General features: G+C 49.2%; 1 protein-coding gene across 1 annotated transcript in view; it reads left to right on the top strand.

The window, feature by feature from the left end:
- LOC125047788 (myosin heavy chain, non-muscle-like) overlaps positions 1 to 12,500 on the top strand; it is a gene marked incomplete in the record, with an annotated part of 96,543 nt that overhangs the window by 44,202 nt on the left and 39,841 nt on the right.

Genomic DNA, 12,500 nt, shown 5'->3' with positions numbered 1-12,500 from the left:
CAACGCAAAGGCAAGCAAGGAGATCAAGCAGATACCCCTGACACGCGCGCGAGCAGGAGGGAGGAACGCAGGCAAGCACACAGGCGGCCGCAGGAACGAGCGATAAGAGCAGGGGGGGGGGGGGGGTTGACGCCGCTGAAAAACTGGCCGGCCGGTCAGCCTTTGAGGGGGTTACGAGCGTGTGCGCGCATGTGGGGGGGTGGAATGGAGGGGAGGGGAGGGAAGGGGAGGGGAGGAGGAGGGGGAGGGAGGGAGGGAGGGAGGAGGAGGAGGGGGAGGGAGGGAGGGAGGAGGGGGGTGAGGGAGGAGGGAAAAGGAGTGTGTGTGTGTGTGTGTGTGTGTGTGTGTGTGTGTGTGTGTGTGTGTGTGTGTGTGTGTGTGTGTGTGTGCGTGCGCGCGCGTGCGTGCGTGCGTGCGTACGTGCCTGTGTGCGTGTGTGGTGCCCGCGTGTGCGTGCGTGTTTCCCTCTCTTACACAGGAAAGAGAAAAAAAATCAGGCCTCGTACAGCATACCCACGCCCGCACCCACGCCCACGAGCGCTCTCCAGCTGCCCCTTCGCCGCCCCCGCCACTCCCTGGGTCATTCATGGCCAAGGGCTCAATCATGACGAGACACACGAGTCCAAAATTACATCTATCGAGTTATGCCTTTTCATGCCCCCCTAAGCCCGAAAAACTAATGGAATTCTGCAGTACATATATATTACGTCTTTCTACGCCCCATAAAAAATGACAATAAAAACACGACAGAAATCTTTTACGCTCCTCTGTGCCCGAAATAAAAGGTAGATTCATCGGGCAGATATCTATCAGGCCAAGACAGGAGGGGAATTATGCACATACAAAATATAAAACATCTTAAGGATAGTAATGCCTAGAAATAGAGTATACATGCATGTGCGTTTATGTGCATGTACGTACGTACATGTGCGTTTATGTGTATGGATGTAGGCGCACGTGTGTATGTGTATGCATGTATGTGCATATGTGCATGTGTATGCATGTATGTGTATGCATGTATGTGTATGCATGTATGTGCATATTTGCATGTGTATGCATGTACGTGTATGTGTATGTGTATGCATGTACTTGTATGTGTATGCATGTACTTGTATGTGTATGTGTATGTATGTGTATGCATGTATGTGTATGCATGTATGTGTATGCATGTATGTGTATGCATGTATGTGTATGCATGTAAGTGTATGCATGTATGTGTATGCATGTATGTGTATGCATGTATGTGTATGCATGTATGTGTATGCATGTATGTGTATGCATGTATGTGTATGCATGTATGTGTATGCATGTATGTGTATGCATGTATGTGCATGCATGTATGTGCATATGTGCATGTGTATGCATGTACATGTATGTGTACGTATGCATCCACGTGCATGTGCGTGGGTTTCAGGGAGTATAATAAATATTTAAGCGAAATGTTACCCACCAAGAGAACAGGCGACAAAACCCACATCAACTGTCAAGCCCGAAATTTATGGCACAAGGTGTCGCCTGTTCTAAGGGAAAATGAAGGAAACAAGCCGGACTTACTATATAATTTCAAACTTTCTAAACTCCACCGTAAAAGGCATGATGAAGATGGGAATAATGAAAATATTATGAAAAAAAAAAAAATTAAACTGCAGGTATACTACTACTTTACCGACAGGGCTGCCAATGACAACAGACGGTGCGTACCTGACGAGAGAAAAATTAGAGGTTAGTGATTTGCTATGCTCCAATTTCCATAATGGCGGATATAATAGTGAAATGAAGCGTAAACACGCCCTTGCATGTATGCGCGCGAGCAAACACACACACACACACACACACACACACACACACACACACACACACACACACACACACACACACACACACACACACACACACACACACACACACGAAAAAAAAAATACATACAGATAGACAGACACAGACACACACGTACACGTACACACAAGTATGTATATATGTACGTATGTATTTACGTATTAGGAAGCACAAAGCACCGCCTTTGCGTCGCCCAGATAACTACCTCCTGAGTTATGGATCTCCACCTACTATCAGCTGGGGAGAGGGAGAGGGAGAAAGAAAGTGGGAAAAAGAGAAAATGAAAGAGAAAGAGAGAGAGAGAAGGGGGAAAGGAAGGGAGAGGGAGAGGGAGAGGGAGAAATAGAAGCCAAGGGAGGGAGAGGAAGACAGAACTAGAGTGAGAGAAGGAGAAAGTTTAAGAGGGAGAGGAACAATGTGTGAGAGAGAGAGAGAGAGAGAGAGAGAGAGAGATGAGAGAAGGAGAGAGAGAGAGAGACGAGAGGAAGAAGAGAGAAGAGAGAGAGAGAGAGAGAGATAAAAAAAAGAAAAAAAAAATCAAACCGACATCAACATACGATCCCCACACAAACAAAGATAAACAAAAATCAATCAATCAATCCATATGTACGCAAAAAAATTAAAACTCGAAAATTCCTAAACGTCCAAAGAAGTTCAATCACACCCGCGTCGGCGTCGCTACCTCCGCCGCCCCGCCCCTCGCCTCCGCTCCTCGCCCTCCGTTTATCGGCCTTTGCTTCTCGCCTTCTTGGACAGACGCCGCCCTTCATACATCGGCGGGAGGAAGGGGGAGGGGGGGAGGGGGGAGGGGGGGAGGGGGGGAGGGGGGAGGAGGGAGAAGGGAGAAGGGAAGGAAGGGAGAGAGGAGAGAGAAGAAAGAGAAGAGGAGAGGAGAGAGGAAAGAGAAGAGAGAAGAGAGAAGAGAGGAGAGAGAAGAGAGGCATGAGAAGAGAGAAGAGAGGAAAGAGAAGAGAGAAGAGAGAAGAGAGGAGAGAGGAGAGAGAAGAGAGGAAAGAGAGAAGAGAGAAGAGAGGAAAGAGAGAAGAGAGAAGAGAGAAGAGAGGAAAGAGAGGAAAGAGAAGAGAGAAGAGAGAAGAGAGAAGAGAGAAGAGAGAAGAGAGAAGAGAGAAGAGAGAAGAGAGAAGAGAGAAGAGAGAAGAGAGAAGAGAAAAGAGAGAAAAGAGAAAAAAGAGAAAAGAGAGAAAAGAAAGAAAAGAGAAAAAAGAGAGAAAAGAGAAAAAAGAGAAAAAAGAGAAAAAAGAGAAAAAAGAGAAAAGAGAAAAGAAGAGAGAAGAGAAGAGAGAAGAGGAGGGCGCCACCAAAGAAGTGCCACCTACGTCAGGAGCCCATTCGAACTGTTGTTACTTATCCCAACTGTACCAGGATACACCAACGCCCCCCTCCTCCTCCCCTTCTTCACAACCCCCCCCCTCCTTCTCCCCTTCTTCACAGCCCCCCCCCCCCCGCACTCAATGATCTTCTTAACCGCCGATAGTGGACTAGAGGGCGAGGGAGAGAGGGAGAAAGGGAAAGAGAGGAACGATAAATCAAAATAGATAAGAGAAACAAAGGAAAGGAAGGAGGGAGAGAGAAACAGACAGACAGATAGATAGACAGACAGACAAACAAAGACAGACACACAGAGAGATTGAGAGAGTGAGATTGAGAGAGAGCGATATTGAGAGAAAAATAGAGAAAGAAATTGAAAGAAAGAGAGAAAGAAATTGAGAGAAAGAGAGAGAGAAAAAGTGAGTGAGAGAGTGACAGACAGACAGACAGACAGACAGACAGACAGACAGACAGACAGACAGACAGACAGACAGACGGACAGACGGACAGACAGACAGAAAGCGAGAGCGAGAGAGGCGATGACGACAGCGGTCAAGAGGCGGAGCCGACGCCGGGACCATCTCGTACGGAGACTGGCTATTTATAGCTTGGTATGTGTAGCCTCCCCGGCGCCCAGGAGGGGGGAGGGGGGAGGGGGGAAAGTGGAAGGGGGGGGGGGGAGAAGGGATGTAGAGAGGGCTAAGGGAGAGGAAAACGGGGGGGGGGAGTGGGTTGTAGGGGGGGCATGAGAGGAGGGGAGAGGGATGTAAAGAGGGTGAAGGGAGAGGGGAAACGGAGGAAGAGCAATGGGGAGAGAAAAGTGGAGAGGGAGGGGAGGGAGTGGGGGTGGAGAAGGCCTAAGAGGAACGGGAAGTTGGGAGAAGAGTGAAGAGCAGGTTGAAGGAGAGAGAGGAGGTGGGGAGGAAGGAGGGAAAAAGAGAGGGTGGGGGGGAATGAGGGGAAAAGAGGGTGGGGAGGAAGAAGGGGAAACAAAAGAGATGGGGAGGAAGGAGGGGAAACAAGAGATGGGGAGGAAGGAGGGGAAACAAAAGAGATGGGGAGGAAGGAGGGGAAAAGAGAGGGTGGGGAAGAATGGGGGGAAAAGAGAGGGTGGGGAGGAAGGAGGGGAAACAAGAGGTGGGGAGGAAGGGGAAACAAAAGAGGTGGAAGGAGGGAAGAAGAGAGAAGTGGACAGGAGAGGCGGAATGAGGCGGGTTTCTTCAGCATCTTCGAAAGAGGTGGGGGAGAGGGAGGGGGAGGTGGACGGGGATGTATGCGTTCCTTCTTCCACGGGAGGGAGGGGGGGTGGGGGGGTAAGAACACTGTTGCTAGGAGTGGCAGGGCTGGAAAGTAAATAGAGGGGAGAAAGGGAGAGGGGGTAGCAATGAGAATGAAAAAGGGAAGAAGGGGGGAGGGGGAAGGGAGGGAGGGGGAAGGGAGGGAGGGAAGGATGGGGGACGAGAAAAGAGAATGCGAAAGAAAGAAAAAGATAAAGATAAAGAAGGAGAGAAAAAAAAGAAAGATACAGACACAACGAAAGCTAAAAAAAAAAAGAAAAAAAGAAAGGCGAGTGAAAGACGGCCAAGAGAGAGAGAGAGAGAGAGAGAGAGAGAGAGAGAGAGAGAGAGAGAGAGAGAGAGAGAGAGAGAGAGAGAGAGAGAGAGAGAGAGAGAGAGAGAGAGAGAGCCTCGACTGCACCTTCCTGCCTGCACGAGCACCCAGTGAAAGCTTGCCTGCAGGTCGCCCAATTAGCATAGTTATGACGAGCAGGTCTCTTCCTTACCTCCTCAAAGTGGTTGGTTTTTGCATCGATAAAAATCATTTACATCTAAATGTGTAAAACTCGTAAGCGTGTGCGTGCGTGCGTATGAGCGAAAGAGCGTGCCTGCTTGCGTGTGCGTGCGTGTGTATGCCTGCAGTACATGCTTGTGTGCGCGTGCTTTCGTGTGCGTGCGCATCTATACAAACCTCAAATATCGGAGCGAAATCTAAACGAAATCTACTTCCCTGCCATTTTAATTACGTCATCGACCCTCAACGATAACCCCCCCCCCTCCTTTTAATATCAAATACAAAATACAAACCTACGCACAAACAGTGCAACCAGATATCCCCCGTGCTTGCAACGTTGCATGCAAGACGATGCAAGAAAGCCCATCCAAACCCCATCCTCAGGCGAAACCCTTCCCGCATTCCAAAGAAACCTCTAATCTCACTCCGGGTGCATGCCAGTCCATCTCCACTAATCTTATTTTCCCTCTTTCTTTCGTCCCCTCTTCGTCACTTCTTTCTTCAATCATTCCCTTTCTATTTTTTTTTTTCTCTCTCTCTCTTTCTTATTTCAAATTATTTTTTGTTGCTATGTTTATTTCCTCCTCCTCCTCCTCCTCCTCCTCCTCCTCCTCCTCCTCCTCCTCCTCCTCCTCCTCCTCCTCCTCCTCCTCCTCCTCCTCTTCTTCCTCCTCCTCCTCCTCCTCCTCCCTTTTCTCTATCCTTCGCCCTACCCTTCCTAGCTGTTCTTCTTCCTCCTCATTTACCTTTTCTTTTCTCCATGCATTCCTTCTTATCGTTTTTCCCTCTTCCCCCTTCACCCTTCCTTCTCCTCATCTCCCTTCCCTCTTCTCCTCCTTTCCCCTTATCCTTCCTTCTCCTTATCTCCCTTCCCACTTCCCCCTTATCCTCCTTCCTCCTCATATCCCTCCCCTTTTCTCCCCTCACTCTTCCTCCTCCTTTCCCCTTACCCTTCCTACTCCTTATCTCCCTTCCCCCTTCTACCCTCACTCTTCCTCCTCCTCATCACCCTTCCCCCTTCCTCCTCCTTTCCCCTTACCCTTCCTTCTCCGTATCTCCCTTCCCTCTTCCCCTCCCACCCTTCCTTTTCCTTATCTCCTATACCCCTTTCCCCTTACCCTTCCTCCTCCTCATCACCCTTCCCTCTTCCTCCTCCTTTCCCCTTACCCTTACCCTTCCTCCTTCTTATCTCCCTTCCCCCTTCCTCCTCCTTTCCCCTTACCCTTCCTCCTCCTCATCTCCCTTCCCCCTTCTACCTCTCACTCTTCCTCCTCCTTTCCCCTTACCTTCCTCCTCCTCATCTCCCTTCCCCCTTCTACCTCTCACTCTTCCTCCTCCTTTCCCCTTACCCTTCCTCATTCTACCCTCGCCCCAAGCCTGTCCTCGGAACCCCGTGGTCATGCCGCCTCGGAGAGAGAACCGGCTCATCGAGTGCCCCTCTGCACGCCCTTCCACACTCCCGAAGGGCTCTCGAATAGGGGGGCGGAAAAGAAGAAAAAGCAAGGAAAAAGAAAGAAAAAAAGAAAGAAAAGAAGAGAGACAAAAAGAGAGAATAGAGGAAAAAAAGGAGAGAAGAAAGAAGAAAGCAGAAGAAAGAAAGAAATACAGAGGAGGGCGAGGTCAAGCAAGGGTCGAGGGGAAAGGGCGAGGGCGGTCCCTCTCCATTACCATCCCCATTACATGACACCCAAAGGCATAAGTGACTTATTAACACTAGGCATAAGCGGCGATGCTCCGGCATTAGCGCGTGTAAGTACAGGGCGTTAAGCAGATGCACCAACACCTAATTTCACCTGTAGTAGATAATCATAGGGTATGGGCAAAGGTAAGGAGAGAGGGGAAGGGGTACGGGAGGGGGAGGGGGAGGGGGGGGGAGGGGGAGGGGGAGGGAGAGGGAGAGGGAGAAGAGGAAGGGGAGGGAGGGAGAGAAGGGAAGGGGGAGTGAGTGAGTGAGTGCATTTTGCCGTACTTACGAACGCCTGTACTCTTCCACGAGTCACTTCAACAAGTGACTTCAACAGTACAAACTGACATGATCTCTCACCAATAAAAAAATAAAAAACACAAATACGCGACTTCACCGCCACCGAAAGAAAACGAACAACCGAGGAGGAAAACGCACGCAAACCCACCGGGAAAGGAAATCCACGCCATCAAAAGTGGCTCACTCAAACCGCCTTCATCTCCCATGACAGACAACACGCGATGCCGAAAAAAACATAAAAAAAAAACCACACGATAGACTGCTGTCGATTTCCTGCTTATCTCTCCGTCGCCGCGCTCGCCACAAGCCTGCATCGCATTACATGACGTCACAGCACATCACAACACATCAACAGCCGCGACGGTGGAGTGACATGCGATATGACCGGGAAATGACACGCTGGCCAGAGCATCTTCTCTAACTATCTATCTATCTATCTATCTATCTATCTATCTATCTATCTGCGCGGTTTCGTTTCGCTCGCTCTTCGTCCTCCGAGAGAATGATAGACAGATATAGAGACAGACATCACATCACATCATCAATACCATCACCCTCATCCCTCCTATTCCCTATTCTCGCTCTTCCTCCTCATCCTCATCTTCATCCTTCTCTTCCCTGCACCTCTCCCCTTCCCCCCTTTCACCACGCCCCTACCCCCCCACCTCCCCCTCTAAATCCCTTATCAGTAGCCTCTTGTCAGGACGGTCATCGCCACCCCCCCCCCCCCCCCGCCTCTCCGCCCCCTTCCTTCGTCACGGTTCAAGAGGCGTCCTTTAGAGGGGGTGGGGGAGGGGGTGGGGGAAGGGAGTGGGGAGATGGAGGACCTCCCTTCGCGCCCTTATCCTCTCTCTCGGAAGCGTCGTCGTCGAATCAACTTACTAATTTCTCCTAATCTTTGCTAAACTTTCCGAAATCCCCATATACACCGCAGACTAAAAGACGACAACGGTTTCTTTAATACCTTAAAAAAATGAATGAATAAATAAATACATCAATAAATAAATAAATAAAACGAAACGAAAGAGACAAATAAAAAAAAAAAGAAAAGAAAAAAAAAAAAGGATAAAACACAAAACACAACATTCGACGCTTAAGACAAGTTTCCACACAAGCTAATCTCTCCTAAAACAGACCAACTTCCTTCGCCATCTCCGGCGTGAGTGGCGCGGCTCGCCTAACCTGACGGGGGAGGGCTTTACGGCCTTAGTAAAAGAGCGAAAAAAAATCTGCGAAAGAAGAAAGAATATACAGAAAATACGATTGCGGGTAAAAGTGCGAAAAAGCTGAAGACATACGAAGCAAAAAATATAGGGAAAAAATACAAAGATAAAAATGAAGGGGAAAATGCGCATAAAGTGAGAAATACAAGAAGAGGAAGAGGAAGAGGAAGAGGAAGAAGAAGAAGAAGCAGAAGAGGAAGAAGAAGAAAAAGAAAAAGGAGAAAAAGAGTAAGGAAAAAAAAGCTAAATTACCCGATTAAGACCAGTTTTCGAACAAGCTAATCTCCAGTTAAAACCGAAACAGATCACCGCCGCATCCGTCGTGAGTGCCGGTCTCTCTTTTGACTGACACGGGGAGAGGAGGGAGGGGGGGAGGGAGGATAAATTTACGGCTTTAGCTTAAAACGAAAGAGGAAGAGAGAGAGAAAAAAAAAAAAATCGCCGATTAAGACGAGTTTCCTAATACGCCAATCTCTCTTAAAACAGACCACCGTCGACAGATTCAATTTCAGCCTCTCCCGACCGACCAACCAACTACCCAACCACTCAACCATTCAACCAGCCCATCGGCCAATGAACCACCCCACTGCCCAACCAATCAACCAATCAACCCACCAACCAATCAACCACCCAACCATTCAACCCACCAACCAATCAACCCACCAACCAATCAACCAATCAACCAATCAACCACCCAACCAGTCAACCCACCAACCAATCAACCCACCAACCAATCAACCAGCCGCAAGGCCCTTGATCCCTCTCACCGAACAGCGCGAGAAAACTCAGCTACAAATTTGGCAGATCGCATAAACGCCAATCAGTGAGGGAATTAAATGCAGCGAGATGCCACTTAGGCGGGTCGGAGGGGAAGGGGGGGGGGAGATCGGCAGGAAGGAATTGTGGGGAGGATAAGGGGGAGAGGAAGGGGTGGGGGAGGAGAGGAAGGGGTGGGGGAGGAGAGGAAGGGGTGGGGGAGGAGAGGAAGGGGTGGGGGAGGAGAAGAGGGAGTGTGGAGGGAGATGGGGAAGAGAGAGAGGAGAGGGGAGGAGAAGAGGGAGAGTGGAGGAAGATGGGGCAGAGAAAGGGGAGAGGGGAGAGGGGAGGAGGAGAGGGAGAGGGGAGGAACATGGGAAGAGAGAGGGAAAAGAAAGGGGAGTGGGTGAGGAAAGGGGGAGGAAGGAGGGATAAGGAAGGGAGAGAGGAGAGAGGAGGTATTTTAAGGGAATCAACAGGTGGGGGAATGGGAGGGGCTCGCCCGGTACCAAACGCCGGTAGAGTAACAGAGAGAAGCTTCGCCTCTCCTCAGTGTCTGGAGCCGACGAGCGGGCGGAGGTTACCGGTCGAGGGACTCTCTCTATCTGCTCTATCTTTTCTTTCTTCCTTTCTTTCTTTCTTTCTTTCTTTCTTTCTTTCTTTCTTTCTTTCTTTCTTTTCTCTCTCTCTCTCTCTCTCTCTCTCTCTCTCTCTCTCTCTCTCTCTCTCTCTCTCTCTCTCTCTCTCTCTCTCTCTCTCTCTCTCTCTCTCTCCATTTTTTCTTCCTCGTCCAGAGGAGATTTTAACGCGTTCCAGGTCAGGAGCTGACATGACGGAACAAAAAAAAAGCAGAATGAAAAAAAAAAAAAGAAAAAAAGTTAAAACAATTACATGAGGGTACTTATCTGCCAATTTGCATTCCGAGTGAATTGAGATGAGCTTGGCCAGATAAAATGCCCCAGAAACAAGGGACGTAAACAACAATCGCGTTGAAAAATCTTTTCCAAATTCCAGATCAACGTGATGTGCATAAAAGAATATAGTTCTGCTAGGGTGCAACTCTACGGCACATCCCGCCGCATTTCAGATGGGCTCGGGCGATGGCAAAGAAAGTCTATCCAAAATCAAAGAAGGAGAAGGAGTAGGAGAAAAAGAAGGAAGAGGAGGAGGAGGAGGAGGAGGAGGAGGAGGAGGATAAGAAGGAGAAGAAGAAGGAGGAGAAGGAGGAGAAGGAGGAGGAGGAGGAGGAGGAGGAGGAGGAGGAGGAGGAGGAGGAGGAGGAGGAGGAGGAGGAGGAGGAGAGGAGGAGGAGGAGGAGGAGGAGGAGGAGAAGGAGGAGAAGAAGGAGGAGAAGAAGGAGGAGAAGAAGGAGGAGAAGAAGGAGGAGAAGAAGGAGGAGGAGGATAAGAAGCAGAAGAAAAATAGTCGAACAGACGAAAATTCCACTATTTTCTCCACCCCTTGCTTACAAAAGGGCCAGGAGTGTATCTCAACCAAACGACACAGCTGTATTTGTTTCAGTCGTCCCTTTATTTATCTATTTATCTATCAATCATTACTCTCCCTCTTATTTAGCTATGCATTTATCTATCATTAGCATTTTATTTCCTTGTGTGTACATCTATACATATAAATAAAAAGTAACCGCTACATATGAAAGACAGCAGAAAGAAAGGAAAGAAAGGAAGAGAGAAAAGGAGGAAAACAACAGCCGAAAGAAACGGAGAAAAGAGAAGAGAAAGGCAAAAAAGAAAGGGAGAAGAAGAGAAAGACAAAAAGGGGCGAAAGAAAAAGGGGGGGGGAAAAAACAGCCGGGAGAAAGGAGCCGGCGGGGCATACACGTTTAAAGGGAACAGGTATGCGTGGCGGCGTCTCGGGCCCACAGAACAGCCCAAAGAACGGCCCACAGAACAGCGGTGTAGCGACAGTCCTTTATTCCTTATTAGGCCACAGCAGGTGCCCGGAGATCCGTTCCTAGCACTCACCCCACACGCGACAACCTCAGAACAGATATTTCCTACATGTCAAACGCCTTGAGAAAAAAAAAATCCGACTACCAGGCTATAAAAGAGACAAACAAACAACACTCACGCCATCATCTCTTCGAAACAATATGCCAAATTATAGAAGCTAAGGAAATAAATCTATATCATCTCTACCGTATGGGTTCTTACCATGTGGCTTCCGCGAATCTTTGCAACGCTGCATAAATAAGTGCAGGTGCAAATTAGCATCCTATTTCGTTTCCCCACACTCCATTTTAGCACGCGACGGTGCAATAAAGGCGACGGATTTTTTTTCCCTACTGCACTATAAACTACACACACCAAAGCCCACTTACAACTATTTACAAACGGACACTATATTCCTATACTGCGACAATTTCCACTGTAAAATGAACTACATACAATACATTCCCGTCTAAGAACCTCCAATGCAACGACTCTCCACCTCCCGCACTATACAACCGTAACAGTACCATAACCTACTACACAACAACGCACCTTCACAATGCTTTATATAACACGCTCCACTCTGGCTTCGCATTCGGGATATCATAAGGACATGCTTCCTCCATTCAGTTTCTCGATACGCCTTCTTGATTGCCTCTCGCCGTTCCATTATTCATGTCTCGCCGATCGCTTGACCAAATAGCTATATCTATACATCTTGGCCGCATATCTATCGATCGATCAGTATTCAGAACAGAGATGCTTCTGTAGGCCTACGTTGCTAAGTCGATGAGCCGGGAACAAGAACTAGTCAACGCGCTGACACGAAAAAAAATGGAAAGTAAAGTAGCCAGTAAAGTATGAATGAAGGTAGGAGAGGGAGAGGGAGAGGGAGAGGGAGAGGGAGAGGGAGAGGGAGAGGGAGAGGGAGAGGGAGGGGGAGGAGGAAAGGGGGGAGAGGGGGGAGAGAGAGGAGGGAGGGGGGGAGAGAGGAGGAAGAGAGGGAGAGAGGGGGAGAGGGGGAGAGGGGGGAGAGAGAGGAGGGAGAGGAGAGAAAGAGAGAAAGAGAGGAGATAGCGAAGAGAATGAAAAAAGCGAGACCGAACGAAAGACAGACAGACGAGCACACAAGGGGAGGGAAAATCTATTGCCCACAAGCAAAGGGCCTCGGGGGACACGGTACATCTGATAACCCTGCACCAAGACATCCGCAAACGAAACTACCACCACTTGCCCTCTCCTCCCCTACCGTCCCACCAACCCCACCACCCACACCATCTCCAACATCTTCCCAACACCCCCTCACTTCTCTACCATACTTCCCTCCTCATCCTCACACCTCCATCCTAACCCAACCCAACCCAACCCAACCCAACCAACCAACCCAACCACCAACCCAACCCAACCCAACCCAACCACAACCCAACCCAACCCTCCCCTCCCCCTCCCTCCCTACCCTCCCGTCTCACCATCACCCTCTCCCCACCACTTTCACCCCTCCCCTCCCCCTCCAATGCGACAGCTGCCTCCTCCGATTTTTCTCAATGAACTCCCTACTCGAGTAAGACCTCAAATTCTCAAGATATCGACGACGCATCTCAAATCCTCGCGACAAATTCTCAAGCGCCT

The sequence above is a fragment of the Penaeus chinensis genome, chromosome 42 (assembly GCF_019202785.1).
Source record: "Penaeus chinensis breed Huanghai No. 1 chromosome 42, ASM1920278v2, whole genome shotgun sequence".
Classification (NCBI taxonomy): domain Eukaryota; kingdom Metazoa; phylum Arthropoda; class Malacostraca; order Decapoda; family Penaeidae; genus Penaeus; species Penaeus chinensis.
The sequence above is the reverse complement of the archived record's forward strand: the minus strand, read 5'-3'. Positions and strand labels throughout refer to the sequence as shown.